This window comes from Manis javanica, chromosome 7 (assembly GCF_040802235.1).
Source record: "Manis javanica isolate MJ-LG chromosome 7, MJ_LKY, whole genome shotgun sequence".
Lineage (NCBI taxonomy): Eukaryota > Metazoa > Chordata > Mammalia > Pholidota > Manidae > Manis > Manis javanica.
In genome coordinates, this window is record NC_133162.1 from 36,453,441 (window position 1) to 36,471,550 (window position 18,110).

Here is an 18,110-nt window from a genome sequence, read left to right on the forward strand (position 1 = left end):
GTGAAGAACTTTTCTAAGAGATGGATTATGAAAGCGCAAGTAAAGACTTCCCCTTGGGACTTCCTGTTTAAAATGTTTACAGGTCAATTACTCACATTCCAGAAAAGGGATAAAGGCACACACCCATGAAGAAGAAGAGACTAAGAAACAGCAAAGAGCAGTCGCAGAACTTGGAATTGTGGAGATGCGACCAATGTCTTGGCAAATCATAAGGAGTAGAAAGCCAGCTGCATGTAAGGAGCAAAGCCAAGAGGCAAGAGAATATGATACAGAACTCTACATTTTTCAGAAACTGGAAGTTCCAGAGACCTTTGAAGTATGATAAAAGGTATTGATGTATAGAGGGGAGAAAAGGATGGTTGAAAGTGTGCACGGGGAGATGCGAGTTTCTTTGCCCCTCTATCTCCTTTTCAGAAGAGAATGTTTTAGCCCAAATTTTCACTGAAAGCATTTACCTCTGGCATTGCTAACTACATACAAAGGTCTCTGATGTGAACTGCTATGTTCCCAGGCTTGGAGCTTTGTCAACTGTCCCTTGGTGGACATTATCAAAGGCCTAACTCATCAGGAATTAGTAATTGCTCCAGCACCCGCTTACCTCTCTAGATTCACCGTGTTGCTTCAGTTTGGCCTCTGATGATGGTCTGGGTTCATGGCAGCTCAGCCATTCAGTTTAAAAAGTGAATGGGTCAGGGGAGGGAGGTGTTCTAACATTCTTCGGTGTATCTGACAGGATGTTTTTTTCCTAGATAACTAATGACCGTATTTTCACAAAGCTAACTCTATTATTCTTTATACCTTTTAAATGTCCTAAATAGTTCATAATAATTTTTTTAAGATACACTCCTGGAATACCTCTCCCAAACTGTCACCCAGACAATAGGCCATATTTCCTCCACCTCACAGAAGCATGGGAACTCACTTTCTTGGAGAGGGTGAACGGGGACATAAGGCACAGGAAAGGGGTGACCATCTGAAAGGTGGCAGGGATTTGGGGACTGCATGTAAAATCTGAAAGCCTTTGCTATCACACATGCTTACAGAATACTGGCAGGCAGGCTCCTATCTCTAGGCCTGTGATAAAGGAACCTTCTGTAAAGTGACCCGCCCAAGAGAAAAGACCTATAGATGCTATTTGAGGACCCCCCAATAAAACAGCAAGTTTTTGCTTGCTAAAACTATGGCAGAGCCAACACAACCAAGTCCACACATATGCACAGGCACACTGCTTCTAGAGCCGAACACCAGTCTTAAAGATGAAATGACAGAAAGAATTAGAACGTTTAAGAAAATCCTCCATAGGAAAGACAGGTTTTAAAATGAACACAAGTCTGAGGAAGAGACCAAGAATAAAACAGGAGAAAACGTATCCCAACACATGCAATAATTAACATGCAGAAGAAAAGTTTCTGTCTCCACAAAACTAAAAGAGGAGGCTATAAAAAGAAACATGAGATCAAAAAGTAGTTCATAAGTTTTGGGGGTAAATAGTGGATTCTGAGATCTTTCAGAGAGGGATGAACATGAAATGGTCAGCAATCAGAATTTGTCAGATTTCTTGATCATGATGTAAGAAGCTAGAATGGAGAATGACCACGTAGAGGACAATGGGGCGATGCGTTCAAAGTCCTCAGGGGCAAGATGCACCTAGATTTTCATATGCAGCTAAACTGTTAATTGCGGTTGGTGGTAGTATGTTTTCAGATATGCGAGGTCTCAATAAATTGCCTTCCCAGAACTCTTTCTCAGGACATTAACTGCCAGAGTCCAGCTCCGGCGAGTCCAGGAGTCCCTGAAGGATGAACGGCGTCAGCGACTGACGGAGTGAATGAGGACACAGACACTGGCAAAAGGTGAACCTGGCCTGTTCTATTGAAGTTTAGCAAGGTTGTATATGTTTTGAGTATGCAGTTTCACAAAGATTAGATCATTTGATTCTTTCAGAAAAAATGTTCACATAAAGGTCAATCTTTAAAGATTAGAGATTATTGGCACCTTAGCAATCATTAATTTTTGCACTAATGCTTGCTTGGCTTCCCTGGCGGTCTTGGAACAAACATGACTTGTTCCCTCATGCCTGGTTGGCCTGGGCCTTACTTGCAGTTTCCTTATTATTGATTCCAAAATAGCCATGGTTACTATTCATCTGATTAACAAATATAGCTAAGTCTATTTTTCTGGATCTAGAGCATTACGTGCAGATTTAAAGAAAAACATCAAAACACTGTATCATTAAAGCAGTGTAGCAAGACGGAGCTAATTGCAATTGTGGGAACTGGAAACTCTGTACTCTTGGGTAGGTGCCCAGTTTCATAGAGATGGAAGCGTTGCACCTGGGGGTGAGGTCAGGGGATAATGACCACTGAGTCAGAAGGCAGAGGGGCCCAGTGGGGCCGCTTCTCTTCCTAAGGGGGGAAGCAGGGGCATGTCTGTCTTAGAGTTTCCTTAAGCCACTTACAATCATATCTGTGATAGTGGGAGAGCCTCTGTAATCATGCCAGGCCCTTTCACTTGCCATCATTCGTGCTGACTTTCCTTTACTGCTCTATTATGCCCAGAGACCCAACAGGTCTAGGAGTCATTGAGAAATTCCTCACGGGCCGAGTTGGGCGGGAAGAGGGAACTGGAACCTACTCAAACAATTCATATTTATAACTTGATACTTGTTTCCAATATCTTCTCTGCATCCCTCTCTAATTATTTTTAAATAAAATGTTGAAATAGTACGTAAAAGTAATAAAGATTACAGTTTCTAATAGAAAGCTGTTTAACACAGTTTACCTTTTCATAAAAGATATTTAAATCTTGATGTAAAATAAAGATGGAAAGTAGAGTTTAGTGCAGTAGGAAAGCAAGTGTAGACTGTCAGATCCATGCCTATAAACTGGGTATTGATCTGAGCGAGACAAGGGTAACAACAGCCATGGGCGCAGATTTTTTCTCTCAAAACTGGCGGTGTGAGGTTCTGAGCCTCACCTCTGTTGACCCTCTATTGTTCACCTGATGGCCCCCACAACTGTGCCTGTCTTACGTTGTTCCTCCCTTGAGGGATCTTACCGGTTTCTGGCTAACCAGTCATCTTCCAGGGCCATACAGGGAGATGTGAAGTTGGTGAGAGAGAAGTAGTCTTCTTTGAAAAGGTTAGCTTTTTACTTCTTTGCAGATTTATGCCCTGTTGCTTCTATGCCCAGCAGTTGTCTTGAGGTATCTTTACCACCTGGAAGAATTAGGGGGGGGGTCTTGCCTCCAACATTTCTCCCAAAGTATTTTAAATTTGGTTTTCTAATTTAGGTGTGTCAAGTGTTTTCTAATTTAGGTGTTGGTTAAGTGACCAACAACAACATTTCCAAATACCATATTAATAAGGGGAGATATCAGGGATATTCCTCTCAGAAGTCCACTTTGCAGTTCCTTCTTTCCAGGCATCTGGGCTGTGCTTTCAGATGGGTGGTTCAGACTGGCTCCCAGCAATTAATGCAAAATTTCTGACATCCAAGGTCCAATCCAAGAAGGTGAAAGACAGAGGATCCATAGACAGGTATTCTGCCCAGCAAAGTAGTGAGCAGAATTCCCAAGACAATGGAGAAGAAAAAAAATCCCAAGATGAGTACTGCTCAGCAGCGCAGATTCAAACAGGGCAACAGAGAGCTCCAGGAGGAAAAGATGGCCCTGGGTGTGTTTTAACATGTAGAGGTGAGATTTACACTTCCAGTGCAAAGTTTGGCATGAATTACTACTAGATACATCAAAAACTCAGCAAAAAAGAAAAACAAATTAATGAAGCAATTGTTAACATCAGTCAAAACAAAGTTTAAACTTTGCCAAAACTGTGCGACTCAGCTCTGAATAATAAGGTAAACGCTGAATAATGATTTAACCAAAACGATGATACAGCCAGGCAGGGCAGAGGGAAGTGAGTATGTGGTGGGTAGGGGGTGGAGCATCAGACAGCAGATCCTCATTCTGTGTAATAGTTTTTCAATAAATAGTAAGATTGAAATATCAAAAGATATGAGTAGATATCTGATTCTGGTATCAATAGCTATCAAAAGAAATATACTACTTACAGATCAAGAGATACATTCCAGAATATATGCTCCCAAAAATTTCGTCGTGATTGCTTCTGAGGAATCACACCCTGGCAACTGAGGGAAGTATGAGGGGTAATGGACTATTAGTTTCATTATGACTTATAGGACTATTTATCTCTCAACTTTGTATATACACTAATTTTATTTTTACCTAAATTTTTTTTTAAGTAAAAAACACATACACATTATTCTTTAACAGTTTGAAATCACATGTGTATCTCATTTGAATGTGACTCCCCATTTTGGCTCCTTAGGGTCCCAGCCTCACCGAGTTTATCCTGAGCTTGCCTCATGCTCCCGGTGCTGGGAGAGATGCTGTCTTGACTTTCAGTCATTGGATCCCCATACGAGGAAATTCAGTGAATTTCTCTTCAAATAAGGAAAGAGAGAATCTGAACAGAGAATAAAAATAAATACCCAGCATTCCTTGGAGCTAAGAGTAATCTGGTGACACAGTTCTAGCCACCAAATTATAACAATATAAGCAAAAGTCTGCAGGTGCTTCATCTTCCTTCTGCCAGGAATGCAGGGGAAGCCTGTTTAGGACAAGGAGCAGTCAAGCCACACACAGAGAATGAAGGCTAGAAAAAGCCTGGATCGCTGACCTTAGTGCACCAACGAGCCATTGAGCACTGTCTACCTCTAGACTTCTTGTAAGTGAAGAAAATAAAAGTAGTTAAAGATATCTAAGCCACTCTAGAAAGATTTGCGATTGCACCTGCCTCAGCACAACCCAGCTGATACAGGCTCCAAAGCTTTTTCTCTTTCCCAGATTCTGCTGCCGCTCAGACACCCAGTTAGAGCCGCTGAACAGAGAAGTGGAGCATAGCTCCGAGCACAGGCTTCCTTCTCTCCAATGTTCTCATATTTGTCTCTGAAGGTGCATGAAGGTGGAACCTCCAGAGAAAGTGTTGGTGGACTGCAACATCACAGAAGCAGCCAACTTGCTGAGACACAAGTCATAATTTCTCTGGCTTAGCTGGCCAGTCAACAGAAACTTTCCTTTTGAAGCCCATTGATGGGATTACCTAAGCTGGCAGAAGTACCCAAGCATAGAGTCCAGAGCAAAGCAGAAATGGCACTGGACTTATTTGACTTTTTTTTTTTTTTACATTTTTGAAGTTAACTTATTTTGGTATAAGTAACAAACATAGTAACAATACTAAAGAGTAAGAGGGAGGAAATCACTTATCTACCCCCTGTTCTACCTAAAATATTTTCATTTTTGTGTTTTGAGTTCATTTTGAGTCCCTGTACCCATGTATTCTTACTTTGTATAACTGTAGTCACATATATGAAATTTCGCTTCATATTTTACTCAATGTTATCACAACAAATCATGAAAGTTTTACCATTCACAGTCTCCAAAATTTTATTCTTTTAATAGGTATCTACTATGTGATAGGCACTGATGTGAAAGCTACAGATTGAATGCTATTCCATCATGTAGATTATCATGGGTCACATAACCATTCCATTAAGAATGGACTTTTAGTTCATTTCCCATTTGTCCTTTATAGATAACAGATATTGCAGTGATCATCTTCTTAAATATGGCTTTTGGCTTCTGATAATTATTTCCACTTTTGAGTAGTGAGATTCTTGGACCAAATATAGTTGCATAAATATTTTCAGTGAGGACCTTTCCCAGAGTTACACTATGCTTCCTTTTTTAGGTCGGTGTCTTGGAATCAAAACCTCAAAAGCCTTTAGTTCAAGAGCCTAAGCTGCATGTATTTGCTCTAGTAGAAAGGAAGGTTGGGGAAGAAGTGAACGTTTTGTTTCTACCTGGGTTGCCAAGATATATGAGGAAAATTTCCCAATGTAGAAATACATTTTAAAAGTACTAGATAGCCAAAACTCATGCTACCTTTCCATATAATTGAACTGACTGGGCCAGTTCTCTCAGCTGACCCTCCAATATGTCTTGATCTGTTACCACTCAACAGGCACTAGTCTTGCAAAGGTCTCACCTGACCTTCTATCTTCCAAATGTACTGGCCGCTTTTTAACCCTTATCTTGCTAAGTCCCCTTACTTGACTTGGGCGGTTCCTTTTCCTCTTTGAAACTTAATACTTTGGTGTCCATGATGTTATACTCTCAGTGGTTCTCTTTCTATCAGTTCCTTTTGGCCCCCTTTCTGATATTTTTCCACCCATCCCCAAATATTAGTATTCCTTGAGGTTTTGCAGGTAATCATATCTCTTCATGATGGGAGACAATGTTCCCAAACAATATCACCCTTATATATTTAAGACCACCTTGTATCAGTTAGGCTTTGGATAGGAAAAAAGAAACCACTTTATGGATGCCAAATATAAAGGGCTTAACTACAGGGAACAGCAAACTGAAGAGGCGATAAGTGTGGTGAAGGTCAGAGAAGCCACCACAGATCTTCTCAGTAGTAATTTTGACTCTTTACCTGAGTGGGTTGCTGTCAAGAGGTCTCCTGGAGGCTGCTGCGAACCTCACATCACCCCTGCATCTGCCTGCAATGGGCTCTGGAAAATAACAGCCTCTTCTCTGCTGCTTTCCAGAACTCCAGTGAGTCCTCACCTATCTGTGCACTACACTTTACAGAGCAAGAGACAGTATCTGGTCACAGGATCCCCAGAAAAGTTGAGATCCACTGTGACTGGACTCCTTTGGGTGACATGTTCGCCTCTAAACCAGTCCCCAGCTCTCCAGGCGATATGTGTGACTTAGTATATGCTCATCAGTACACTCCAGCCTGCTAAACCCAATGTTATTTGATTGGCTCAGCCTAAGTCCCATGCTCTAATGCCATGGAGCCCCAGGTGGAATGAGCTTCCCCAGAACTACATAGATCCAAACTGAAATAGAAATCTCTTGGAGAAAGGGAAGAAGAAAGAGGAGTCCTCAGGTGTCCAATATCCAGTCCTACTTTCATTGCCTGCATTTTCTCTTACAAAACTATAGTAGTCTTGTCATAAATAGTTACTCTCTAAGCCATTTTCATTACAGCCAGTCATTTATATAACATGTAAATCTGACCATGTCACTTCTTATTGAAAACCATTATTGGCTCCCCTCCACCTAATTCTATGTAAAGTCTCTGCGATCTGGTCCCATTTACCTCAAGCTCATCTCTCTCTAATTCTGGCCTCACATTTTATGCTCCAGAAGCATCTGATCACAACATACCTGGCACAGTGCCAGGCATGCAGTACGTGTTCCACCAACAATTACTGAGTGAGTAAATGAATGAATAAATGAGATGAAATGAGATGATTTATTTTCATTCCAAAGTAAAACTAAAGCTAAGGTAGACTTCTGGTTCTCTTGTATCTCACTTCCTTCCTATCCTGTGTGGGGCCCAATGCACAGTGGGTGTTCAAAAATGCTTGTTAGCTAACGAAATTAGCACATTCATTCTACTACCCAAGAAAGAGCTCCATTGAATTTTGATTCCTGGCAATTTAAAAAGATTTTCTGGGTGTTATAATTATTGACCCATTGTAGGATAAAAACTGGGTGAAAGAATTCATTAGCTCATTAAAATACAATGAAAGGAACATAATTAAAACATTTAGGCAATTTCTGGATCACAGAAAATGAATAATCAGAGGTGCAAAACAAACTCTCTGCCAGTTAGTTGGCTGCGCAGGCCCACACTTCCTGCTCTCCCAACAGCACTGTGAACGGGTTGGTTCAAAACCCTCTCCTCTACCCTCTCCTCACTAGAGAAATTGCTGTTATTAGCCCAGAGCCTGGAAATAGGGGCAGCATAAATACTGACAGGGACACCCTCTGAAAACCAGAGAGAGGGAATTCGGGTTTTCCACTCCTGTCCCTGCTTTTAGTAGTTTGTTTCTGGCCCAACAACCACACCTGCCACTGTGCTCAGTGCTTTACAGGTATCTCATTTAATTCCCACAGATGACATATATGTAATTATTCTTCTTTCATCCAGGAAGGTAAATTTGAGTAATAAGCCCAAAGTCACACTGCCAGCTGATAAGGTCAGAATGAAAATAAATGGCTGCAACCAGGCTCCCCGGAGCCACTGTTTTTAATCACTATGCAAACCTGAATAGTCAGAGGACCCTCCCTCTGTTATTGGTACTCCAGAGGCTGGGATGGGAAGACTGAGCCTGCCCCAACCCACCGCCAGGCCATCAGACACAACAGCTGGCTCTCTGCATGTTTGATGGGCAGCTGACATCTACTTCTATTGTCATCCCTTCCCTACTTCTCAAAACTTTTACCACCACACTTCCTGCCGTCCCTTCATTCCTCTACCCCCTCACATGTCTCCCTGATCCACCAGTTCCCGATGATCAAATGTCCCTGAGTTCCTCCCAGTGACAGGAAATCTCTAGGCAGCAACACCTGGAGATGTGATGTCACAGAAGCAACAGCAGTTTCTCATCTGAAGATGCTGAGAGGAACATGTGATTATAAGCCTCTGGAGGGCAGCAATTCAAGGGGTAAAGACCTGTCTGGCAGGTGGACTGGGAGAAGGAAATGGAAACAAATCCAATTTCTACTTCAAACAACATTTTTGAGGACATATCATATTAGACACTGTCAGATGTTATCGGATTTACTATGTCATACATAATCCCACTAGGAAGCCACATATCTCATCTGACTTACTCATTATCACATCCTCTGTAGTGCCTTAAGCTAGAATTTTCACACCCAGGGCAAGTTTCACAATTTAGCCAATCAATTTCATAAGCAAGTTCTGGTTCATAAGTGGGTGTAAATAAAATGCTTTGTCTTCTCATTTAGGCTAATGATTAACTAAGCTCCTTGTTCATGCAAGTATATAACAAATTTTTATATGTAAAATAATTTTAAAATATCATATAAAAATTATATGCCCTCTGTTATTGAAGCCCAGATAAAAGTCTGAATCTCAAGGCCCAGAACAGTGCCAGGCACATGACAAAGATGGCCTTAATGACCCTCTCAGCTTGATAAAACTTTATACAGGGTTTTTTCTGATTATAGGCCCCAGAACTCCCGTTCCTCAGAGCATTTACTTTAGAAAACTTGAAGCTGCAAATTCTTTTTTTGCTTCTTTGAGATGTAAATCTCCTCCCAGCTTTCTGCCAGCTTTACAATACAGGAATGTCTTTTTCAAGAACTCAGGAGCCATCCCTTTGGAATATAATAATCTAAGGTGATAGCAACCCTGTCTCCCAGCCTCTGTGGGATGGTAGGAGCCTGTATTCATCAGGGTTCTCCAGAGAAACAGAAGGACACAATTCAGTCCATAAAATATGTAGACACATCTTTCATATTCCTCTCCTTGACACAGTCCCAAAGCCTTCAACAATGAAAAGAATTAAGTGGAAACCCACATTGGAATCTGGAGACAAGTTCAATCAATCATCAAAAGGCCAGAATCAGAATTGCAGCTGTTGAATTTCTTCCTGAAGTCTTGAAAAAAAAATGTGTCTGAAGAAATAAAAGAGCTAATATCATAGATGTTACATGAAGACAGGCATGCAGAGATGGCAGAAAGAGAACTCCATCAAGGTGAAAGGTGAGCAAGACTCTGAGCATCGAATAAAAGCAGACTGGCTGAGAGAAGAGCCCCTCCAGGGAGGGGTCACTCAGCTCCCTCAGCTCAAACAACCCCCGTGCCTCTTGCTTCTCCACTTTGTGCCCCTTCCCATACCACACAGTGCCCATTGTACGACCAGCTCTTCCAGCACAAAAAAGGGCAAGGAAAGAAGAGAAGAGATGTAGGAAGGACAGAATGCAAGTCCTTCATGACCATTTCTGGGCATGGACCTAAATTTGCATTTTACTCCTGTCTGTTAACAGGACAAAGATAGAAGCCAGAAGGGGGTTTCCTTCCTGGTAATCCTCAGGTCTGCTTGGTGGACTCCAGGAGCAGACTCACATTACCCGTTGCTTTTTGGCTTCTTGGTATCACGTGCCTCTGGCCCAATTAAACCACCCCATCCAGGCTTTAACAGCCAGGGTGGGCTGCACCAGTTTCTCTAGCAATTGTGATTGTTTGGCATCCCTGCCTCCCTTTTCTGGTGGTTGAGCCCCAAGGAAAGGTTGACCTAATCCATAATTTTTTTCCATTTTTTTAACTAGGGGTACATGTATGTAATAAAAAAAAATTCCAAACATCCCCTCCAATCCTCCTAGATACCCTTACCAGAAAATCCTACCATTCTTTGTGTACCTAACAGAGAAACTTTATACTTTAAAGTATTTAATAATCAACACAAATGACAGTATATTACATACAATGATACAAAATTCTGTGCCTAGATAGATAGATAGATAGATAGATAGATAGATAGATAGATAGATAGATAGATATAGATATAGATGCATATAAACATTTATTTCAGTTGCTATAATCTGTCTTACTATTATAAGCAGACACCACCAGGGTGAATTACATTAAGGTTATAGCTATGAATCAACCTGACATTTTCAAAGTGCTAGACAAATATGTTATCATTTCTTGCTTGTTTTTATTTATAGGATTAAAATTTTATTTCAGGTTCCATAAAGAGTTCAACACAAAAATGAATGGGCTTACACTGCCAGCTTTGTTTAATGGCATTTAAGTTAGCTTGAAAAATTATGATGGTAAAAACTGTTTACCACAGTCCTCCTGACCCAAGGCACATGCCTAAACCAAGTAGTTCATAAAGGATAGTATTCTTATTTAATGTGTGTAGTAAACAAGGAAGTGGCACCAGCTTCCCATGTTCCCCAAACCCCACCTCTGTCCCAGGAAAGGGTACCTAGATGGCTAGCACGTTCTCCTCCTTAGACTGTACGTGTCTGGTGACAAATGCATCTTTCATTACCCTTCCTGAAACTTGGCTCCATTTTCCCCAAAAGGCTCCTGCTTAAAAAGGGGAGTCAGAGAAATAGGATCAAGGCTCAGAGACAGGGAACAAGATACCTGAATTCAAAAGATCTTTTCCCCTATGGAGGTCAGCTCTAAAACCCATTCACAGTGTAAAAAATGTATATAGCCAAACTGTTCTTGAAAACTCCTTAGAAAGGCACGCCCCTGATGATATACAATCTCTTAACAAGCCCAACAGAACAAATCACTGATTCTTTAGTTGAGCTCCAGCTGAAGTCACTGCCTATTTTGGCAGCCATATCCCACGAGAAGCTCATCACTGAACATTAAAATCACCCTGCACACAGTTGCATACTCGTGCTAGATGAGGCACATGGGGAACACAGGAAAAGCAGCTTCGCTCATCCCATTCGCTCTCTCCCTGGACATATACTCATCGAGTGTGACAGGCAGCAGAATCACAGCATTATGAAATTACGTTTCTACTGAGTTCCACTTCCACCCCTTTGCATATTGCCTGCCGAGTTTGCTTAATACCTAAGGGTTACGAGCTTAAAAGATGCAGCTGCGCTTCACAGCAACGACAGCCCCAGACTTGTGGATGTGGTTCTGACATTTGGCAGTCCTCCCTTCGCACCCTGCCATTATTGCTCATCAGAGCCCCTACGGATCTTCCTCCCCCGAGATTACAGTATCAGAGATAGGTGCTTACTTCCTACTGGCTCTCAGTGACCCACTGATAGAAGTGGAGGCCTAATCATTACTGACTTAACAGCTGTACCACCTTCATAAGAAATTCACTCGTTCTAAGAATGAACATGTTTATGACCAGGTCATGCTTACCAGTACAAAGTTATTTCTGCTTTATTGTTCATTTCTAATTAAAATAAATTCGACACATTTTTTATTTCCCCTATCCCAAGACAAAATTATCTTTGAATAATATTCTGAAAGGTATCTTCTTTCATTTCTTCTCCTGATGTGAGATAATCACAACTAGAACTTTAAGAAATCTCCCACACAGATGCAAGAGAGATCTTGTCATCATGGAAGTACAGCATCAAGAAAAAAATATTTTCTTGCAAGATCCATTTATTCTCTGCAAGATCTGATGACTATCAGTAAATCTCACTTAGCCTAATAACTTAGAAAACCTAACACAATCTATGCTTTGTGACAGCATTTCCCCAAATGTGTTCTTTGGGATACTATGTCTGAAGAATTTTTATAGATATTAGAACAAGTAACTTCAGGAAACTTTTGTTTTTGAAACATTTACTACAGCACTTTTCAGAGCCTTTAGTATGCTAATATTCATTGTACATCTCCAGGATGAGGATAAACATACTGGGCTTCCCAGATGCATATGGTCACAGAGCCCTTTTCACTGGCATTCCATGGAACATACTTTGGGCAATGCTGCTCTGTCCATTATACTGAGGGTGAGCCAGGTCAGGAGTGGTCCACAGACAATGGAATTGTCCAGAAGTACAAAGTACAACTACTGTCTTCCCCAAGTCCATTTACAGAATTGGGGCCTGCCTCTTGGGTCTGCATGAGAAAGCAATAGATATCTGTGGGAAGTCTAGAGCCACATCAAAGACAGCCAGTTAATGAAGATGACTGGCCAGGGGAAAGATGTCAGAAGCCAAAGTTCAGAAACCAAAAACATTCTGGGAAAAGAAAGAGGCAGAAGCCAAATTAGAGATGGAATGGGGCTGAAAACAGACAAATAAAAGGCAGGATAAGATACAAACTGGAAACAGGATCAGCTCTGGAATTCATCCCACATACTCTCTGAGCATCCACCAGGCACTCCTTATTGGGCAGACTGGCATATTTTGCTGGGCTAGGGACCCTCTACATAGGTCCCTGTTGCCCTTCATAGGACCCAAACAAGCCTCTTCCCTATTTCTTTGTGGCCCTGCTTGGCTGCCTATTGCTTGAACCAATGATATATCTTCCTAAAATCTTACCTTGTCCAGTCACTGACTAAACCAATCCCAAAGCCAACTGTATATGCAGAGATTATAACAGGTGTCTCTCCAAGACTCCAGATCAGCATGCCAATGACAAGTATGATTTTAGGTTGCTCCCTGAGCCTCCTTTTGCCAGTTAGAACAAGGAATAGAGCCCCAGCATAACCATCCAGCATCTGTGTCCCACCCACATTGATGGACCTCAAACCACCCTCAACCCTCCAACCACTGCCTCCAGCTTAGTCAAGTCTCCCATCTGAAGTCTATACCCACTTCCCTTGAACCAGAAGCTTGACTTTTGATCCTTCAACCTCTGCATACAGACTATTTATCTGAAAAAGTTCAGAGAATAGTCCATTGTGGATTCATTATTGTTATACCCTTCTCACCTGGTAGAATTTTATTATTGCATCTCAGAAGGCCATTTCACTGTAGTTGTGCCTCAGCTAAGCCAGCCCCTCACACCTGTAACTCACTCACTTGAGTCAGATACCCAGGGCCTAAACGCTTTCTTCTGCCTTCTGCAGTGTTATTTTCCAAGAGGGGTTGTCTAGACTCTGTACCTGTCCTAAGATGCTAGACTGTTTCATTAATTAAAGCTCACCAGCATCTCATTCATGTTGGGACTCAGTCTTTCTTCCAGGATAATTGTGGAATCACTGTTCTCTGTTCAAGGTCCACACAGGGGTTCCATACTCTCCTAACATACCTGGTTTCTCCATATCTGAGATCAAGGCCTTCAGTCTCAGCAGTTGCAATTATTAGCAAGGTTTTTTAGAAGAACAGGGGTCTAAATGTTCCATTTTATCCACCACCACCTAATTTATACTCACACAGAAGAAGACAGTCACATCTTCTGGTCTCTTCCAGTTCCATGACTCTATAAGAAAACACACAAAATCAATATACTTCATGGCTTATTAAAATCCTTCCTTAATAGTATACAAATCTAACATCAAGAGATCACTGTATGCCACTTATTTTAGATAAAGTACATACCTTTTCAGAGCCTGTTTCTTTTCTTATTAAAGGGAGAAAATAGCTATCTCATAGTTTTTGAAGGATTCAAACAGATAAGGCATACAAACTTTATTACATTGTCTTACTCATGACTAACATTTATTAAGCTCTACTGTTTTTATGATTATGGAGAACGCTGTCTTGCCAATTGGTTTCAGCCCTGGACAAGTTCACTATAGATTCAATGAGACCGAAAAATGACAGTGAAATGTTCTTGGGGTGAAAGGTTTTATAACCAACTTTATTCCCATGGAGGCAGGTCAGTCACTAGAATCCTGTTCACTCAGAATGAGTCTGCATGCAGCAAGCCGGTCCCTGCCTCTGGGCCTCTCTGCCCCACTCAGCCATCTCAGTCTCTGTCCTCGGTGCTGCCACCCCTCCAGCCTCTGCTCTCCTGCAGCTGTGCAGATGTGCCACCGCATCACCCAGAGCACTGGGCGAAGCTCTTTATATAGAGTCAATAATGAGGTATTGCCCACACCCATGCAGTGGCCAAGCTGACCATGACCAGGTGAGAATCCTGGCCACAGGAACCTTCACTTTCTCCACCAACACTGACTTTATATTTGTGGATTTCATAATTTGAAATAATCAAATTCAAAGACGAGAAGAAAAATTTATGGTAACAGACGGCCTGTGTGTCTCTGCTCTACAAAGCCAAGTTTAAAAGTACTTATCCAGATGACCTGACCTACCACTCCTCTACTTCAAAATTTCTCTCCTGAAAAACGAGAGCAATGAAAGCAGAAAGCAAAAAGCAAACCAGAAAGTGGGATATGTTTAGCAATATACCATGAATTCAAAAGGGAGGAAGAAAAGACTAAAGTACAGGGGAAACGCTAGGCAGAGGTTTGCTATGAAGCAGAAACTAAGCTGGCATGAAGTCCCTGGACAGATTAAAGGCAAATTCAGTTAAAAATTGGAAAACATGAGTCACAAGTACAATGATGCTCTCTAAACATTCTGGCCATGTGGAACAAGAGAAATAGGGCATTTAAGAGAAATTACAGAATTATAATGCTGCATTGGAGTAAGAAATTAATACCAATGCAGTCCTGTTATGTTTTTCAAGAACAGCTTGTTTCCAGAGGCACTTAAGGACTGCTGTCATAGCCATCAAAACTTAGTATCCATCTTCCTTTTCAAAGATCCATTTGTCCAAATGGATTTTCCCCATTCCCTTCTAAACCACACCCAAAAATAAATCCAGAAAGCAAAGAGGAAATGATGAGCATCCTGTTGTCCCAGCTGATCAGTTCTCCACTCCCAGGAAGAAGACAGCTGCTGCTGCAGAAAGAGGAGACCAAAGGCCCTGGGGCGTCAGCGTCTCTCAAGGTGCCACTGCTACCCAGTAAGCTGGGGCAAAAAGCATATACAGGCAGGACATGTCCGAGAGCTTCTCCCCTCCCTCTCATCATCTCACTATATGGTTTTGTTGGGCAAAGATTTTGAAGATGAAACCAGAGCCTGGGAAAAGAGGAACAAATCTAGTATCATGCACCTGGGGCCCAGGTGTGCCCTCCACCGCGCCACTGGAGAGGTGAAGGGGATGTGCTTTAATATCAATCTTTTCAACGATTGTTACCAGTCTTGCATACTTTTATGTTTTGTTGCTCTGAGGCAAAGTCCCTATTCACTATCTAGTGGTACAATGTCTGTGTTTTCAGCAACTTTGGCCCTGTGTAATTCCCCAGAGCTGGACTTGAACACTTCTTAAAATGCAGTGAAATTCAATAGAGATGCTGTCACTGTTTTTCCATTCCGTTGGCTGTCACCTTAATGCAAGTCCTAATAAGCCTAGGCCTGAAACTTGCCAGCTGCCCCTAATAAGCAGGTTGGCCTCTGGGAGGCCACACACAACCCCACAAGAATAATCCTTCAACCCATCTTCAGGGCACCCTCTGCCAGCCTCCCAGGCTAACTCTTTCCACTTCTACCTTCCAACTCCCATTCCAACTCTTCAGTTCTGGAGATCTCCTTGCTGGCCATACCTCCTTCCCCTCCAGCCTCTGTCACTGTACCTGTCACCCCCTTACCTGTGGTAAGCTCCTCCCTCTCACCACCACTTCTCCACAAAACCACAATCCTCCTGCCTTCACAACTCTGCCTGGAACTCAACTCTAATCACAAGTGAATCTCCCCTTTTATATGCCTTAAACTGGAGTCTAAGTAGTCCCAGAGCTTCAGAGCTCAAAGAGGTCTGAGGGAGACAATGCATTTGCTCCAATAGTTCTCCAAGTGTGCTTGCAAACACTTGCATTAGAATCACCTAGGAATTAGCTAAAAATGCAGATTCTTTGAGCTTACTGCAGACCCACTATAGCAAAATCTTTGGGGAATAGGTCCAAAAATCTTTTTTGTCACCATCTCCCCAGGTGATATGCCCGTTTGATTTGAGACCCATAGACTATTCCAGCTTCTTTATTTGATACATAATGACTTATTCACTGAACATAGACTGTCTGCCAGACCTGTCGTATGCATTAACTTATTTAACCCTCACAGTATTCTTATAAGATGAGTGCTGTTTGTTACTATTATTTTCTCCATTTTACAGATAAGGAAACTGAGTCTTCTAGAAGTTAATTAATTCACCCAAAGTCACACCGGAAGTGGCTGTTTGAAGCAGAACTCAAGCCCAGGTATGACTGAGACCCAGAAAAATTAACTCCTGGAGCTAAATATTGCAGAACAAAAGGCACATGACAGGCCTGGCATGAGTGGCCATAACAGGCTCACATTCAGAAGTTTCCATTCTGTTCTAATCCTGTGCTACATGAGTAGCATTGATTTGCTTGCATTCAGCCAGGGAACAAGAGACTGAGAGTACTCAGTGGCATCATGTAGATCCTGGGCTTGGACCACTGAGAAAAACTCATGTCCCTGTTCCTTCAACAACAAACTTTTGGTCTTATTCATTTCAGATTCTTGCCTCTACTCCTCACTTCCCTGGCTAGGTAGGAATAGCTTCACAGAGACTAAAAATACAACACAAAACAAAACACCCCATCCAGCCTAGTGTTTCCATAAAACTCTTCAGGCATGGTAGAATGTGTTTTTGTGATGATGAACAGTTTGATGCCTCTCCACTAAGGCCCCTTATTAGAAATTGCTTTGGAGAAAATTGCAGAATGGAGTTCAACTCAAGCACCACTCAGAGATATGAGCCAGACCTCGCCAGTATGATTCAGATAGTTCTAAAGAAAGCAACCTTTTTGATGATACAAAGCCCCTCTGAAAATTATTTAATGCACACAAGTTTTCTCCAATGGCATTATTTTCATCCCAATCTGTCTATTCCTTGTGTCTTAGAAATACTGCCTGATTGAAAAACAGACAAAACAAAGGCAATTTGGTAATTTCATTAATTTAGTAGGTGAATACAAACATCACAGATAATTGAACTAAGCGTTAATTGAACACAAATAGTTAATTGAACACAAATAGTTCAGACTGAAATGCTAAAACTTTTGCCTACAATGGACAAAAACCCCAAAACAAGTCTAGATCAGTTGGGAAGGGCTTCAAGGCTCAATGAGTCTTATTTTTATTTGAAGGAGAGCAAAATGAATCATCATGTCTTTGTGGAGTTCTCTTTTGCCATTGAAGACTAGAAGCACGATTCACCCACTCCCCTGACCCAGGGTGGGTGGGGCACGGGCATTGGCCTCCAGAAGAACTTTGGATCTGGGAGAAAGGAGCCCAAATTATGACAATTCATTTCATCTTGCCTTTCTGAGGCTCAACTGTGCTAAGACTCTTATAAAAAAAGAGAGAGCTATACTTAGTGTATCTTTTGTAGATTCCACTTCCTTTGCTAACTCTTACAAATCAGTGGGTTTTTGGCTTCATTTTTCTATACATGGGTTTCTTGGGCATTTCGCCTACACATAGGACTTTACTTACTCCAAGTTGTTGATGCCCACATCTCTCTGTCCAGCAAAAGCTTTGTCTTCTGAGCTTCACTCCTGAGAGTTTAAGCGTTTCATGGACATCCCTGGACATCCACAGGCCCTCACATTTACCATGTCCAATCCTGAATTGTCTGCCCCAATCTGATCAGCCTCTCTGATCCCTACTGTCACTGTGAGCACCAAAGCCAAGAACCCAGGCAGCACAGCGACCTCCTCCCTTTTCCTCTGACCACAGCTTCCAGCCAACCAGGCACACACTGTCTCCAAAATCTTTGTCAGGCTCCC

At 41.9% G+C, this 18,110-nt stretch overlaps 1 protein-coding gene across 2 annotated transcripts in view; it reads right to left on the minus strand.

Moving 5' to 3' along the window:
- The window catches only part of LOC118971520 (uncharacterized), a 304,795-nt gene that overhangs the window by 119,087 nt on the left and 167,598 nt on the right, over positions 1-18,110 (minus strand). For both annotated transcript variants that reach the window (XR_012133132.1, XR_012133133.1), the window contains one exon: positions 13,725-13,771. The gene's annotated coding sequence lies outside the window, so the exon portion shown is untranslated. The remainder of the gene's footprint in view (positions 1-13,724; positions 13,772-18,110) is intronic.